Genomic DNA, 17,779 nt, shown 5'->3' on the forward strand with positions numbered 1-17,779 from the left:
CCAAGACCCGAGACTAAAGGTCCTCCTATATAAAACGACACTTCGAAGTTTCCAACCCCTCTTATATAGTTTGTTAGTTTATTAGTTAATCAAATGTCTGTTTTTTGCAGAACTATGGATCCACATATCAGGAACCTCGAAGAGGAAGAACTTCTCGAAGATATAATCAAAGACGGCCCCGACGTTGAACCAGCTGAATCTCCGTCGTCATATCTAAACCCCTCCAGATATGGAGTGGAGGTCGACCGACACGAAGATGAAGACGATGGGGCAGGAGATAGGTCCAATGACGGAGAAGGTGATAGCTCCACTGATGGAGAAGCCGGTGGAGAAGCCGGTGAAGAAATAATAAAGTCCGGCGAGGTATACATATGAAGTTCGACAATCACTTGTAATATGTGCAAAATATTGGAGATAGCTCTATATTGTATACATATACATTCATTTGACGAATGTTTCTCCCTCTTAGGCCTCCACATCGAGCAAAGCTACGAAACGAGGCCCGACTAGAAAGTTGGATGCACGGATGCATTACACCTTTGAGGTGATATTGCCTACGGGCGAACCCAAGCTTCCTAAGAATGCTGCTGACACATTCAAGAAGCAATGCGGAGTTCTCGTTAGGGATCACGTCCCGATTAGCGTTCGGGAGTGGAACAAGCGCAAAGGGGCAGCCGATAGTGACTATGTCGCCGAAAGGTACAAAGATAATCTTTGGAATGATCTCATGTCAAATTTCAACCTGCTAGAATGTGAGAATGAAGACGCCGCAGACAAACTGAGGGCCAAAGTCAAGCAGTGGACTCTAAAGAAGATGGCCGAACTGTTCCGTAGCTGGAAGAAGAAGCTATGGAAAAACTATCTGAAGACAAAGAAAGTGCCAGTATTCGAGGGGTATCTAGCCAAGCAGGCGAATCACTGGAAGGCATTTCAAGAGTACAAGGAGTCAGAAGATGCCCATGCATTATCAGAAAAGAACAAGATAAATGCCGACAAGAAGAAATATCACCACAAGCTGGGGCCAGGGGGCTATGAGACTGCCATCCCAAAGTGGGATAAGAAAGAGCAAGATCTGCTAGCTAAAGGCATCGTACCTGAACCACTCCGTGATGAGTGGGAATTGAGAGCAAGAAATTGGTTCCTTGCGCATGGTGGTTCGTACGACGAAGAAACAGGGGACCTCATCTGCAGTGACGGTCTTAGGATACCCAGGGAGAATTGGAAAAAGATAGTGAAAGAAATTGAGGAGGGAAAAAGAAAGTTCACTACAGATAGAGAGAAAGATTTGCTCACACTGGTCCTCGGCAATGACGAACATGGAGGACGAATGCGAGGCTTCGGTCCTTCTTACCCGTGGTGGCTTGGGTTTGCCAGAGACCAAGACACTTACAGAAGCCGAGCGAGAGCAAAGAAGCGGCAGCACGATGAGGAGAATGACAAGTTCAACCAGTTGCTTGCCAGGATTAACGAGCAACAAAAGCAGATTGATGAGCTTAGAGGAGTAGCGCGCCAGGAAGATCCTGCACTTGATATTACCGGCGCCCCATCTAAGCGGAAAAGCAGCGTGGCTGAATCTGAGGCCCCGCCTGACGATGCACGAAGAATGATAGAGGGCGGTCCCGGCTACCCCGTGGATGGAATCAAGGAGTCACCATCATGTGAACTCCATCAGAAATTCAAGAACATATCCATGAAGGTGGCCGTCGGACAAGCTTTACCTTCTGGCCCTGATGCACGCTGGCATGGCCGTGAGATTCCAGTTGGCTTTGCTAAAGTCGGGGTGCATGAAATCATGGCGGGGTTTCATGATATGGAGCTCGACATAGCTGGACCCGAAGATGAGAGGACACTCGGAGAAGTACTGGGTGGAGTCATCCTATGGGACAAGAACTACATCAAGCTTCGAGGCTCGGCCCCAAGGACAACACCGCCTCCGAGTCGTCGCAGGCCACCTACACCTCCATCACCTCCAAGCCCTCCACATGACGTCGGCCAGCACAACACGAGTCCATCTCGATCACCGCCGCCGGACTTGGGTCGTCCGTCTCCGCCGCCGCCCGCTCCGGATACTAAGCGGAAGCGTGCCAGCAAGAACGCTCCGCCGACGATTTCTAAGCGACGGAGGCCCCCAAAGCGCAAACTGTCACCCCTCCCAAAGGTACCTCATGCTAATCTTTCTATCAGACCTGATGATCGTACCCCCGAGGAAAACGCCAGGATAGCAAAGGAACATCATGATGCGCAGATGAAAAAGAAGGAACCCGAGCCCCGCCCGGAATACACCGAGAAGCAAATAGCATTTGCAAAATACTTCATGACCCTTCCATCACAGTATGACTTACACCATAAGCCTGATGACTATACACGCACATTGCAGAAGGAAGTGAAAAAGAGCAGATCACGTGCAAGTGCAAGTGGGAGCAAATCAAGTTCAACTACAAGCAAGAAAAAATCAGACGTTCCTCAGCTTGGACAACAGGCCAAACAGTCGATCCCACCCCTCAAGGTGTTACCCGAGAATGTCCCCCCTCCGGTGTAGGGGCAAGATTTGGAATTAGCAAAGAAGTGGGCGGATGAATGGGGTATCCCGGTTGAAGACATTCTGGCTTCCCAAGACGACAGGTTACCCAAGGCTGTGGTAGCCCCTAAGCCACAGTTTGTCATGGGAGCGCCTTTGGTCAGCAAAGATGATCTCCCAACAAATATGCGTTACTTGCATACATGGTACTTAAGTGAATCAAAGAATGGGAGAACGATGATCGTGGTGAGTGTCCCACGGGAGTACTACGGCCGCCCGAAGAAATCTATATCGACTTTGATGAACTCTTCCAGATGTACAATGGCGACGCCCTCAACAAATCGCTTATGAGTTGCTATTGTCTGTAATTTTTTCAATTCGTTGTCTACATATAACTTGTTTAGTTATTTCAATTCATTGTCTATATATAACTTGTACTCTATTATGCAGAATGAAGATTCTGGATTGTAAAAGTAGGAACATCCTAAATATTGGGTTTATTGACCCAGATAAAATACATATAGCGACGCTAACTAATAAACTCAAGGAGACGGAGGAAAACCTTCTAAGGTTTCTAACAGATCAAAATTTATGTGACCACATACTGTTTCCATACAACTTCACGTGAGGGTCTTTACTCTGTTGTGTCCATTCACTTATAAGTGTAATTGATAAGTTACTCACACACACACACACACACACACACACACACACACATATATATATATATATATTGTTGGGGAACGTCGCATGGGAAACAAAAATTTTCCTACGTGCACGAAGACCTATCATGGTGATGTCCATCTACGAGAGGGGATTTCTGATCTACGTACCCTTGTAGATCGCACAGTAGAAGCGTTAGTGAACGCGGTTGATGTAGTGGAACGTCCTCACGTCCCTCGATCCGCCCCGCAAACCGTCCCGCGATCCGTACCACGATCCAGTGCCGAACAGACGGCACCTCCGCGTTCATCACACGTACAGCTCGACGATGATCTCGGCCTTCTTGATCCAGCAAGAGAGACGGAGAGGTAGATGAGTTCTCCGGCAGCGTGACGGCGCTCCGGAGGTTGGTGGTGATCTGATCTCGGCAGGGCTCCGCCCGAGCTCCGCAGAAACGCGATCTAGAGGAAAAACCATGGAGGTATGTGGTCGGGCTGCCGTGGAAAAGTCGTCTCAAATCAGCCCTAAGACCTCCGTATATATAGGTGGGAGAGGGGGGGCCTTGCCTTGAGGCTCAAGGAGCCCCAAGGGGGTCGGCCGAGCCAAGGGGGGAAGTCCTCCCCTTCCAAACCGAATCCAACTAGGTTTGGAAGGTGGAGTCCTTCTCTCCTTTCCCACCTCCTCTTTTTTTTTCTTTCTCTTTGATTTCTTATCCTTTGGTGCATAGGGCCTTCTTGGGCTGTCCCACCAGCCCACTAAGGGCTGGTGCGCCACCCCCAAGGCCTATGGGCTTCCCCGGGGTGGGTTGCCCCCCCGGTGAACACCCGGAACCCATTCGTCATTCCCGGTACATTCCCGGTAACTCCGAAAACCTTCCGGTAATCAAATGAGGTCATCCTATATATCAATCTTCGTTTCCGGACCATTCCGGAAACCCTCGTGACGTCCGTGATCTCATACGGGACTCCGAACAACATTCGGTAACCAACCATATAACTCAAATACGCATAAAACAACGTCGAACCTTAAGTGTGCAGACCCTGCGGGTTCGAGAACTATGCAGACATGACCCGAGTGACTCCTGGGTCAACATCCAATAGTGGGACCTGGATGCCCATATTGGATCCCACATATTCTACGAAGATCTTATCGTTTGAACCTCAGTGCCAAGGATTCATATAATCCCGTATGTCATTCCCTTTGTCCGGTATGTTACTTGCCCGAGATTCGATCGTCAGTATCCGCATACCTATTTCAATCTCGTTTACCGGCAAGTCTCTTTACTCGTTCCGTAATACAAGATCCCGCAACTTACACTAAGTCACTTTGCTTGCAAGGCTTGTGTGTGATGTTGTATTACTGAGTGCGCCCCGAGATACCTCTCCGTCACACGGAGTGACAAATCCTAGTCTCGATCCATACTAACTCAACGAACACCTTCGGATATACTTGTAGAGCATCTTTATAGTCACCCAGTTACGTTGCGACGTTTGATACACACAAAGCATTCCTCCGTTGTGAAAGGACGTGGATGTCGCCTAGAGGGGGGGTGAATAGGCGCTTTAAAATAATTAAAGTTTAGGCTTGAACAAATGCGGAATTAAACTAACGTTTAATATGTCAAGCACAAAACCTCAAACAACTGGCTCACCTATGTGCACCAACAACTTATGCTAAGCAAGATAAACAACTAAGTGATAGCAAGATATATGACAAGAGACAATATGGCTATCACAAAGTAAAGTGTATAAGTAAAGGGTTCGGGTAAGAGATAACCGAGGTACGCGGAGATGATGATGTATCCCGAAGTTCACACCCTTGCGGATGCTAATCTTCGTTGGAGCGGTGTGGAGGCACAATGCTCCCCAAGATGCCACTAAGGCCACCGTAATCTCCTCACGCCCTCGCACAATGCAAGATGCCGTGATTCCACTAAGGGACCCTTGAGGGCGGTCACCGAACCCGTACAAATGGCAAACCTTGGGGGCGGTCACCGAACCCGTACACGTGGCAACCCTTGGGGCGGTTACCGGTACCCGTACAAATTGCTCGGGGCAATCTCCACAATCTAATTGGAGACCCCGACGCTTTCCCGGAGCTTCACACCACAATGATTGAGCTCCGAGACACCTCCAAGCTTCTAGGACGCCAAAGCATCCACGCAGAACAATATCTAGGGTACTAAGTACCAAAGGTAATAAGCTTCTCGACCTTCACTTCCACGTATCACCGTGGAGAACTCAAACCGATGCAACCAATGCAATGGCAAGAACACACGAAGTGGTCAAGTCCCTCACACTCAAATCCCTCCACAACAACGAAAGCTATGGAGAAATATGAGAGGAAGAACAAGGAGCTCACAAAGAACTCCAAGATCAAGATCCAAGGGGTTCCCCTCACATAGAGGAGAAAGTGATTGGTGGAGATGTGGATCTAGATCTCCTCTCTCTTTTCCCTCAAGAACAAGCAAGAATCATTGGAGGGATTGAGAGTAAGCAAGCTCTAAGAATGTCAACAATGGAGGTAGAACAAGAGCTCAACAGATGGATAAGGCCAAGGGGGAAGAAGACCCCCTTTATATAGTGGGGGAAGGAATCAGACCGTTACCCCCACTTACAGCCCGAGCCCAGCGGTACTACCGCTGGCTGCAGCGGTACTACCGCTGACCAGGGGCGGTACTACCGCCAGCTAGCGGTACTACCGCTGGCTGCAGCGGTACTACCGCTGGCACTCCAGCGGTACTACCGCTCGTCCCAGCGGTACTACCGTTGGGCCCGTGGTAGTGCAAAGGCACTACCGCCGCCAAGAAAGTCTTCGCAAAAAGGTCCGACGCAGTACAACCGCAAAGATGACGGTACTAAAGACTTGGAGCGGTACTACCGCTGGCCAGGGGCGGTACTACCGCTAGGGCCAGCGGTACTACCGCCAACTCTAGCGGTACTACCGCTAGGTCCAGCGGTACTACCGCTCGCCACTGAAACATCCATAACTTTCGCATACGAGCTCCGAATCGAGCAAACCCAAGCTTGTTGGAAATCTTAAGACCATGCAGATATAAAAATGCCAATGATATAGAGATGTGAGTCATCTATGAATGAAGAACCGGCAAAAACTCCAACATCGAAAACATCATAGTAGATGCATATGGACTCTGTTTTCGATGAACTCGAGCTTGTCACGAAGATGACCATAAGCTCTAAAACTCACAAAGAGAAACACCAAACAAGAACCAAGAAGTATGATGCAAGGATGCAAATGGTTTGAGCTCTCAACGAACGATACGATCAAGCTACTCACTTGAGAGCCCCCCTTGATAGTACAACAATCTATCCTAAACGGAAAACCTATCAAGGGCAAACATGTACCTTGCACCTCGTCCTCTTGAGCTAGATGATGATGATCTTGGCTTCCTCAAGATGGACCACCTTTCTTGATTGCGTTGGCTTGATGAAGACTAGTTGATTGCTCCCCCATACTCACTATGGGTGAGCCACTCTTTAGCATATCTTCACAAGTCCATTGCCACCACAATGGACGGCAAGCTTCAAGCATGATATCTTCGTGCTGATCCACTTGAACTTGCACATCGCAATCTTGATGACGATCACAACTTGACGTCATACTTCATGGGTTGTATGAGATCTTCTCTTTGACGCAAGCCCATGGAAACACACCTAACCCCCACATAGAACTCTCACGAAGACCATGGGTTAGTACACAAACACGTAATGGACAATGCTTACCATACCATGGGATCACTTGATCCCTCTCGGTACATCTTGTACGCTTTGTGTGTTGATCATCTTGATTTACTATTTGTCTGAGATCTTGATCAACCTTGTGTCTCTATGACCATTCTTTGGATAATACCTTGAATACCATCTTGGTCATCATATAAACTCCTTGAACCCAACAGATGGACTTCAAGAAGTGCCTATGGACAAATCCTATAAATATAACTTAAGGCAACCATTAGTCCATAGGAATTGTCATCAATTACCAAAACCACATATGGAGATATATGCTCTAACACGGTGTCAGTGAGTTATATGATCTCATGGTCATAGGAACAAATACTTGACACGCAGAAAACAGTAGCAACAAAATGACACGATCAACATGCTACGTCTATTAGTTTGGGTCTAGTCCATCACGTGATTCTCCTAATGACGTGATCCAGTTATCAAGCAACAACACCTTGTACATAATCAGAAGACCCTAACTATCTTTGATCAACTGGCTAGCCAACTAGAGGCTTGCTAGGGACAGTGTTTTGTCTATGTATCCACACATGTATATAAGTCTTCATTCAATACAATTATAGCATGGATGATAAACAATTATCTTGATACATGAATTTTAATAATAACTATATTTATTATTGCCTCTAGGGCATAATTCCAACATATATATATATATACATGTGCAGATTCCATTGGATTCTGTTGGACATTCAAATTGATAAGGGAAGAGTTGATGCCTTCGACCCATTATCGAGACCCTTGGAACAGTTCCAAAGCATGCAGGACATGCTCCAAGGGTAATTTCAATAATTCTTGCGCTATATCGGTCTCTTTTGATGATTTTCTGATATATCAATTAATGAAAAACTTAGCAAATCATTATCCTTGTCGGGCAGGGTTTGGAAGCGGTTCAAGTGCGTGGCTCCCGGTATCGAGCCTGAGAAGCTGACCTTTAGAGCGGCTAAGGTAAGTAGTAGTATGGTATACTTCTATTTTCAATACATTTATGATGCTAGATTATTTGTTTGATTATATATATTCTATTCTCGTAAAGTGCGACCAGCAGCCACGGGGGACGCATCTATGCGGATACTATGTTTGCGAGACCATTCGCACGTTTACCTCTGAGCACAAGGATCACAGATTCGACGTAAGCAATGAACATTCACACCTCTATTTTTACCCGTCATTTTTTGTTATCATGATTGATATTCATATTCATCTCCTCTTCTTATATAGTACACGACCATGAGGGAGAAGGTCCTACCAGAGCAACGCGCGATTGCTGTTGCAGAGGAGCTTGCGACCTTTCTGAGGACGGGAGCTATAGATGACAAAGGACGATTTAGTGTAGCTAGGGGCCATTACTGATGTTCGTCCATGTAATCGAACAGATGGGCTCTAGTCCCGATAATTCAGATCTCCATATAATTGTATATATATGCTCGCTTGTAAGATAAGTTAATCTTATATATATATATATATATATATATGCATAATTATTTCTATTTAGAATTATATGAAAACTAATTCTCGAACACCAAACGAGGCATCACGTTAATCTCCCGAACACCTAAACCCTAAAACCCTAAAACCCAAAAAAAAATCTGAAACTCTTTAGTCCCGGTCCATGTAAAGAACCGGGAATAAAGGGCCTGCCCCTGAGGGCGCTACGAGGCGCCCACATGGAGCACCTTTAGTCCCGGCTTGGAACAGGGCCCGGACTAAAGGTTAGGCCTTTAGTCCCGCCCCTTTAGTCCCGGTTGGCGAACCGGGACTGTCGTGGGTATAAGCCTGACAGTAGATGTGTAGGGTACGAAAAGGATGGGCAAAGCCTTAGCTACGGCGAGGTTGTATGAGTTCAGCCCCCTCTGCGGTGGAGGTAATAGCCATATGTTTCAGTGCTTTGGGAGCTTGTTGTCGAGTGGAATATGGAATACAAATGAGTTGCTAACCCCTGCACCAGAGGGGGAGGGTGGCTTATATAGAGTGCGCTGTCCTCCACAACGGTTCCGGTACAGGGGTGGAGTAGTGGCGATTGAATGCGTACGTTACCGGTAACGTACGTCCTAAATGCTAATAAATGCACAGGGAAACGTACGACCGTTTCCCTCCAGGGGGGTTACGGTGTCCCGAGTGGCAGCCAGTCGGTTAGTTGGACGTTCTCCGAATGCTAGTCTCCGACTGGATGGTCGAGGACCCGTTGCCGACTGGATGATGGGGACTCCTTAATCCAGTCGGAACTGACTAAGGGTCTTGTCCCTTATGAGGGGTAGTCCTTGGATAGGACTTATAGGGCAGGCCTATGACCCTGCCCTAGGACTATAACCCCATCATTAGTCCCCGAATGGATTGGGGTTGGAACGACGAAGCGGTGCTTGAAGTTTGGATCCGACTGGAACGGATGCGACTTTGGCGTTGTCTGCCTCGATCCATTTTATCTTCTCTGACCAACGATCCGAGTGGAAATCTTTGTGGAACAAACTATCGGAAACCGAGTGCTCCCTGGGTATCTCTTGACGTGACCAGTCAACTGACAGCAGCGGATTTTCCGGGATCCTCAAATTTCGGTTTCCGCGCGCTCAGCGGGAATGACGCCAGGGCGCTCGAGTAGCGCCTGACGCCTCGATTCTCGCGCCTTCAACTTCTCCACTGATATCGTCGCGGTCGGTCGGGGGATAAGGTTTCGGGGCCACCCGCCAGCGGCCCAGTCGGAACCTTATTTAAATCCCAGCGGCAAGGGTTTTTCGTTACGCCCGCCGGATCTTTTGCCTTTGCTTCGTCCTCCTCGCCGTCTCCAGCGCACCTAATCTTGCCTCTGCTTCGTCCTCCTCGGCGCCTCCAGCGCACCTAACTTCTCCACTCCTCCTTCCCCTCTGCGGATTTGCAACTTCCGCCATGACCAAGGGTCAGACCAGCAAGATGGAGGCGAGGAAGAAGAAGGGGAAGGCGGCGGCTCCTGCTCAACAGCGGCAGCGGCCGTTGCCGGCGGGGTGGATTCTAGGCGACTTCCTCCCCTCCACGGTGACGGAGGGGGATCTGCTGCAGCTGGTGGAAGATGGGATGTTCGTGCATAAGTCTTGGAGGCTGCCGGCGGAGAATGAGGTCGAGCCGGCACCCCGGGAGGGGGAGCGCGTCCTGTTGCTCAGCCATGTCTATCGAGGTTTCTCTCTGCCCCCGCATCCTTTCTTCAAGGGCATTGTGAACCACTTCGGGGCATAGCTTCACCACTTTCCTCCGAATGCTATTGCCCATCTTTCCGCTTTCATAGTTATGTGCGAGTGCTTCATCGGCTGCCCCCCCATTGGGGTTTATTCAAACATATATTCTCTGCTAGATCTCAACTATCAAACGACTCAGCCAGTCGGATGATAAAACGCATCTTCTCCAACTCTGCGGAGGCTTAGGTTTCTAGAAAAAGAGTCGGAGTAGTTATCCCGCTCTTCAGCTGAGTGAGTCGGTTAAGAACTAGCAGTCGACGTGGTTCTACTGCCAAGATGTTGCCTGCCCGAACGCCTCGACAGGGTTGCCTCCTTTTAGCTTAGATCGTCCCGCTCCGCCTAAGCAGCTCGCGCTCACGAAGGCGGAGAAGATCGACATCCAGCCCCTGGTTGACGCACTCGTAGACGTCGTCACAAGGGGAGTCACCGGCATGGATTTGCTGGAGACTTTCCTTGGTCGGCGCATACAACCACTGCAGGCTCGCGACCACGCCATGTGGCATTACGCGGGGCCTGAAGACTCCACTCGGACCAACGTCTTGAGCGTGACCGAGGAGAAGGTGGCGTCGTGGGTGCTCTAGATCATAGGCGCCTGTGAGAACCCCAGAGGGTCTCGGCGAGTGAGGGCTTTCAGCGCGGACAATCCTCCTCCGAACCAGGTGAATACCATTTGTCGAGTGCACGTATCTGTTTTAGTTTTATCGCTTTCTTGAATCCCTGCCTGTCGTTTGATGTCGCCGACTGTTTTTCACGCAGAAGTGGACCAACTGGTTTTCTCCTGTCTCGAACGGGAACCCGGACGAGGAGGAAGAAGGCAGCCAGGAGGGCAGTGTGGAGAGCGGCGAGTATGTCTCCGACAGTGGGGAGACGGAGGAGGAGTCTGGTGAAGAAGAGGAGGATGACGAGGAGCAGGACTCGCTGCCTCCGCTGCCAGAGCACCGGACCAAGCGCCGACATGAACCTGCGGTTCCTTCGGCCCCTCCGGCATCCTCGAGTGCTCCGCCTGCTGCTCCTGTGGTTCCGAGTGCTCGGAGCACCAAGAGGGCCAGGGACGCTGTTGTCGAGCCCGTGGGTCAGCCTTCCAAGGCGGCCAAACCGAGTGGGTCTAAACCTCGGAAGGCTTTGCCGCGGATAAGGGTCGTCGTTCCTGTCACCTCGACGTAAGTGCTCTGTTCCTCCAACTTCTTATGATATTCGGTTGAACTCCTGTTTGAAGGTTGAATAAATTTCACTCGACAGGGTTGCCACCTCTGCCACCTCTCCGGCGCGCCAGGAGGATGATCCCATGGACGCGGACAACGTCGTCTCGTCCCAGCCAGGTGCGTTGTAGTGACTCCGAGAGTGTTATACTATCGCGACGTGAACTCTATCTTAAGTCTGGCCTCTTTCTTTTTCTGAGATCTCGTGCCGTTCGGTCTATCAGGGGCGATTTGCATGGACGAGGGTGACCAGGGGAGACCTGAGCAAGCCGCGGAGCCTGTTCTCGAGGCTGCCCCTCCAGTCACTGCTCTCGCCGCAGACGTGCTGCCGACCGAGGCGATGCCGCCGACTGAAACGGCGCTGGTGGCTGATGAACCTACTGGAGTTGGTCTTGGGATGCCCCAGGAACTTCCAATGATGCCAGGATCGTCGAATGTCGAGTTCAACATCCAGCGTCTCCCGCAGGAGCAAGTGGGAGCGGCCAAGTGGGCCATGGTGCATGCGGAGCTGATGGCGGGAGAAGCCAAGAGGGCATACGACTCCATCGCATCCCTGTACCAGTGGAGTTTGGAGCTGCGGGAAGATATCCGCGTAAGTGGGCTAGTAAGTATTTAATTTTCTCTTGTAACCCAGTGGGTGTTCTCGGATATCGGATGATTTTTTGCAATGGGTTCACTCTGAGTGAACCCAGTGGGTGTAGTCCCCGAGACTTTTGTCGAGTGCTTGCATCGGCAGTTGTCTTTATACATATTGTTTTTGCCTTGGTCAGATCTTGAAATAGTATGGTCGACTGCAAACAGTTGTGGCAGTCGGGGTGCACTTACTATAAGAGTCCCCGAGAGTAATTTTACTCAGGTCGGGTAGTATTAGTCTCGTAGGCGTGGGTGGTAACATGTATCTCAATAGGGCGGGCCTGCTTGAGTTGCATGCCAGTGGGGTCACTCTCAGTGAACCCACTGGGTGTAGTCCCTGAGACCGCTGCCGACTGCTTGCGTCGGCACGGGTCTGAAGAACTTAGACTTTTATTGTTGAATTATCTGATTGTCTCTTGGTGCTGGCTGGCAGAAAACTTGTGAAATGGGGACAACATATGAGACTCTAAGGGCGGAGAAGATTCAGTTTGCTGGTGAGCGGGATGCGGCACTGCTTGCAATGGATGGTATGAAGGTGGTTCTGGCGGAGTGAGAGAAGTCGTTGGAGGAGGCTCGTGAAGCGAACAAAGTGCTGACTGAGGAAGTTGAGAAGATGAGGAAACAAAGGACTGCTCTGATGGGACAAATGGACGTGTTGAACAAACGGTGCAGAGCGCAGGAGAAATATGTCAGTGACTGGGCTCGGCAGATGATGACGCGTCTGGCTGGTAAGTCCTGCTTTTTCCGAGTGGTTGTGGTATGTGCGTCACACTCGGCGATTATTGTTTGCTTGTCCTCTTGTTGCAGATTTTTGCATTGACGTTGAAGCTGAAGCAGCTGATGTGGAACGGTCGATTCGCGAGAACGTTCCACTCGGCGAGGACGCCAATCGAGATCTGCTCTGAGCGCACATCCGCGTGGGCAAAGTTGGCCCTTTCATCGGTCGACTGAGGGAATTCGTCGGCCGGATAGACAAGGAGCTTTGGCCTGAGGATGAGTCGCGGCAGGAGATGGAAAACTTGCCGAGTCGACTGAAGGAGGTCCCCGACCGAGTGCAGTCATGGAAGAAATCTGCGGCTCGTTGTGGTGCAGATGTTGCTCTGTCCTTGGTTCGAGTTCATTGCAAGGAGGTGCGCGAGGAGAAGCTGAAAACGTTGAAGGTCGCCAACACGAAGAAACTTCAATTTGAAGACTTCATGGAAACCTTCCTTGAAAGTGCCACTCGCATCGCCGACGGAATCGACCTGGACACCTTCGTGGAGCCGTCCAGTCTTGGCGCCGATCGAGACGACGCGTAAGAAAACTTTATCCTCGGTATGCCGAGTGTTGATTTGTAAGAAACTTTGGCCACTGCTGTTGGTGGTCACATTCTTGTTTTGGTGTGGGTAAGCTTGATCCACACCGAGCCACTATCTTTGGTTGAACTTTGAATCGAATCTTTTGCTCTTCTGTTGCAATTTTGACTCGAGTTTTTTGTTTGGCGTTTCTTGGTGAAGCCAAAGGAAAACATTTGGAACATGTTAGTTGTCTTGACATCTGCATGAGCCTCATTGAGGGTCCAAGGAATTTCCGATTGGATCTGTATTGTCACGGAGTGGATCGGTAGGATCGCCGAGTGGATCGGTAGGGCGTACTCGGAGGTTGAAGAGTACTTGGGCGATGCGGGATCGCAGCTAGGTTGTCGAGTGCGACTATCAGGTCGCACTCGGGGCGAGTTGGTACTGATGTAGTTGTCAGTTGTTTTGACATCCTCATGAACCTCAATGAGGGTCTGCAACTCATGTAGATGTCAGTTGTTTTGACCTCCACATGAGCCTCAATGAGGGTCTGCAACTCATGTAGTTGTCAGTTGTTTTGACATCCACATGAGCCTCAATGAGGGTCTGCAACTCATGTAGTTGTCAGTTGTTTTGACATCCACATGAGCCTCAATGAGGGTCTGCAACTCATGTAGTTGTCAGTTGATTACCCGAGTGTACCTGTAGGATACAGTCGAAGGCATGTGGGTGCTTAGGCGATTCTGCATCGCATCTAAGCCCCCGAGTGTGGCGTTAAGTGCACACTCGAAGAAAGTTAAAACTTAGGCGATTCGTGATCGCAGGTAAGTCCCTGAGTGTGACGTTAAGTGCACACTCGAAGAAAGGTAATACTTAGGCAATTCTGGATCGCAGCTAAGTCCCCGAGTGTGACGTTAAGTGCACACTCAGAGAAAGTTCATACTTAGGCGATTTTGGATCGCAGCTAAGTCCTCGAGTGTGACGCTAAGTGCACACTCGGAGGAAGTTCATACTTAGGCGATTCTGGATCGCAGCTAAGTCCCCGAGTGTGACGTTAAGTGCACACTCGGAGAAAGTTCATACTTAGGCGATTCTGGATCGCAGCTAAGTCCCCGAGTGTGACGTTAAGTGCACACTCGGAGAAAGTTCATACTTAGGCGATTCTGCATCGCAGCTAAGTCCCCGAGTGTGACGTTACGTGCACACTCGGAGAAAGTTCAAACTTAGGCGATTCTGGATCGCAGCTAAGTCCCCGAGTGTGATGTTAAGTGCACACTCGGAGAAAGTTCATACTTAGGCGATGCTGGATCGCAGCTAAGTCCCCGAGTGTGACGTTAAGTGCACACTCGGAGAAAGTTCATACTTAGGCGATTCTGGATCGCAGCTAAGTCCCCGAGTGTGACGCTAAGTGCACACTCAGAGGAAGTTCATACTTAGCCGATTCTGGATCGCAGCTAAGTCCCCGAGTGTGACGTTAAGTACACACTCGGAGGAAGTTTATACTTAGGCGATTCTGCATCGCAGCTAAGTTTTTTTTTTTAGACTGGAGTCTGCGACCGCGGAAGAACTTTGAACCTGCAAAAAACTCAATCTGCTTTATATTATTTCACCAATACTTGTTCTTTACATTGCTTCAGTCGACGGTCACGTGTAGAAGCGCTTCAGGAGATATCCGTTCCTTGCTCGCGGCTCGTCTATCTCCCTGTCGACGTTGTAGAGTCTGTATGCTCCATTGTTCATCACCTTTGAGATGATGAAGGGTCCTTCCAGGGCAGGAGCCAACTTGTGAGGTCTTTGCTAATCCACTCGGAGCACCAGGTCGTCTGCTTGGAACGTACGACTCCTGACGTGTCGCGCGTGAAAATGCCACAGATCTTGTTGATAAATGGTTGAGCGAGTCAGTGCCATCTCGCGCTCCTCCTCTAGAAGATCCACTCCGTCTTGCCTTGCTTGTTCTGCTTCAGCTTCGGAGAAGAGTTCGACTCGTGGAGCGTTGTGAAATAAGTCACTCGGAAGGACTGCTTCTGCTCCGTAGACGAGGAAGAACGGTGATCGCCCTGTAGATATGTTCGAGGTTGTGCGAAGACCCCAAAGCACTGAAGGTAGCTCGGTGACCCAAGCGCCAACGGCATGTCCTATCTCTTGCAGGAGTCGGGGCTTCAAACCTTGCAAAATAAGTCCGTTCGCCGCTCTGCTTGTCCATTGGATTGCGGGTGCGCCACGGAAGCAAAGTCCACTCGGATACCTTGGCTTGTACAGAAACCTTTGAATCTGTCCGAGTCAAAGTTTGTCCCGTTGTCCGTGATTATGCTGTGAGGTACACCGAATCTGAAGATGATGTCCCTGACAAACTTGACGGCTGTTGAGGCGTCGAGCTTCTTGATGGGCTTGGCTTCGATCCATTTCGTGAACTTGTCGACTGCCACCAACAGATGTGTGTATCCACCTTGGCTTGTCCTGAATGGACCGACTGTATCTAATCCCCACACTGCAAACGGCCACACAAGAGGGATCGTCTTCAACGCAGACGTCGGCTTGTGGGACTTGTTGGAGTAGAACTCGCAGCCCTCACATCGGTCAACCATATCTTTAGCCATCTTGTTTGCCTGCAGCCAGAAGAAACCAGCCCTGAATGCCTTGGCGACGATTGCTCTCGAAGAGGCGTGATGACCGCAGGTTCCCGAGTGAATATCCTCCAGGATCAGCTGCCGCTCTTCTGGGGAGATGCATCGTTGAAGAACGCCTGAAACGCTTTCCTTGTACAATTGGCCATCAATGACAGTGAATGACTTCGACCTGCGGACTATCTGCCTGGCCTGGACTTCGTCTTCTGGTAGTTCCTGCCTCAGGATATATGCAATGATCGGCACAGTCCAATCGGGGATGACAGCAAGAATCTCCATGACCAGATCAACCACAGCAGGTACATCGACTTCAGTCGGATCTGTTGAACTCTTTGGTTGTACTGGTTCCTCTGTAAAAGGATCTTCTTTGACTGAGGGAAGGTGGAAGTGCTCGAGGCAAACATCACTCGGGACTGGTCTCCGAGTGGATCCGAGTTTTGCCAACTCATCCGCTGCTTGGTTCTTCAGTCTCGGAACATGGTGAAGTTCTAGACCTTCAAACTTCTTCTCAAGCTTCCTCACTGCATTGCAGTATGTGGTCATGGTGGGGTTCCTGACGTCCCACTCTTTCATCACTTGATTGACCACCAAATCCGAATCGCCGTAGACCATCAGGCGACAAACGCCGAGTGAGATGGCCATACGCAACCCGTAGAGGAGAGCTTCATACTCTGCCTCGTTGTTGGAGGAATCGAAGTGTATCTGTAGCATGTACTTGAGTTTGTCGCCCTTTGGCGAAATGATCACAACGCCAGCGCCGGAGCCATTCAACATCTTGGACTCATCGAAGAACATTGTGTAGGGGAACGTCGCATGGGAAACAAAAATTTTCCTACGCGCACGAAGACCTATCATGGTGATGTCCATCTACGAGAGGGGATGAGTGATCTATGTACCCTTGTAGACCGTACAACAGAAGCGTTAGTGAACGCGGTTGATGTAGTGGAACGTCCTCACGTCCCTCGATCCGCCCCGCGAACAATCCCGCGATCAGTCCCACGATCTAGTACCGAACGGACGGCACCTCCGCGTTCAGCACACGTACAGCTCGACGATGATCTCGGCCTTCTTGATCCAGCAAGAGAGACGGAGAGGTAGAAGAGTTCTCCGGCAGCGTGACGGTGCTCCGGAGGTTGGTGATGACCTTGTCTCAGCAGGGCTCCGCCCGAGCTCCGCAGAAACGCGATCTAGAGGAAAAACGGTGGAGGTATGTGGTCGGGCTGCCGTGGAAAATTCGTCTCAAATCAGCCCCAATACCTCCGTATATATAGGTGGGAGGGAGGAGACCTTGCCTTGGGGCTCAAGGAGCCCCAAGGGGGTCGGCCGAGTCCAAGCGGGGAAGGCTCCCCCCCCCAAACCGAGTTGGACTTGGTTTGGTGGGTGGGAGTCCTTCCCTTCCTTCCCACCTCCCTTTTTTTTCCTTTCTCTTTGATTTTCTTCTCTAGGCGCATAGGGCCCTATTGGGCTGTTCCACCAGCCCACTAAGGGCTGGTGTGCCACCCTCAAGGCCTATGGGCTTCCCCGGGGTGGGTTGCCCCCCCCCCCCCCCGGTGAACTTCCGGAACCCATTCGTCATTCCCGGTAACTCCGAAAACCTTCCGGTAATCAAATGAGGTCATCCTATATATCAATCTTCGTTTCCGGACCATTCCGGAAACCCTCGTGACGTCCGTGATTTCATCCGGGACTCCGAATAACATTCGGTAACCAACCATATAACTCAAATACGCATAAAACAACGTCGAACCTTAAGTGTGCAGACCCTGCGGGTTCGAGAACTATGTAGACATGACCCGAGAGACTCCTCGGTCAATATCCAATAGCGGGACCTGGATGCCCATATTGGATCCTACATATTCTACGAAGATCTTATCGTTTGAACCTCAGTGCCAAGGATTCAT

The sequence above is a fragment of the Hordeum vulgare genome, chromosome 2H (genome assembly GCF_904849725.1).
Source record: "Hordeum vulgare subsp. vulgare chromosome 2H, MorexV3_pseudomolecules_assembly, whole genome shotgun sequence".
In the NCBI taxonomy this organism is placed as follows: domain Eukaryota; kingdom Viridiplantae; phylum Streptophyta; class Magnoliopsida; order Poales; family Poaceae; genus Hordeum; species Hordeum vulgare.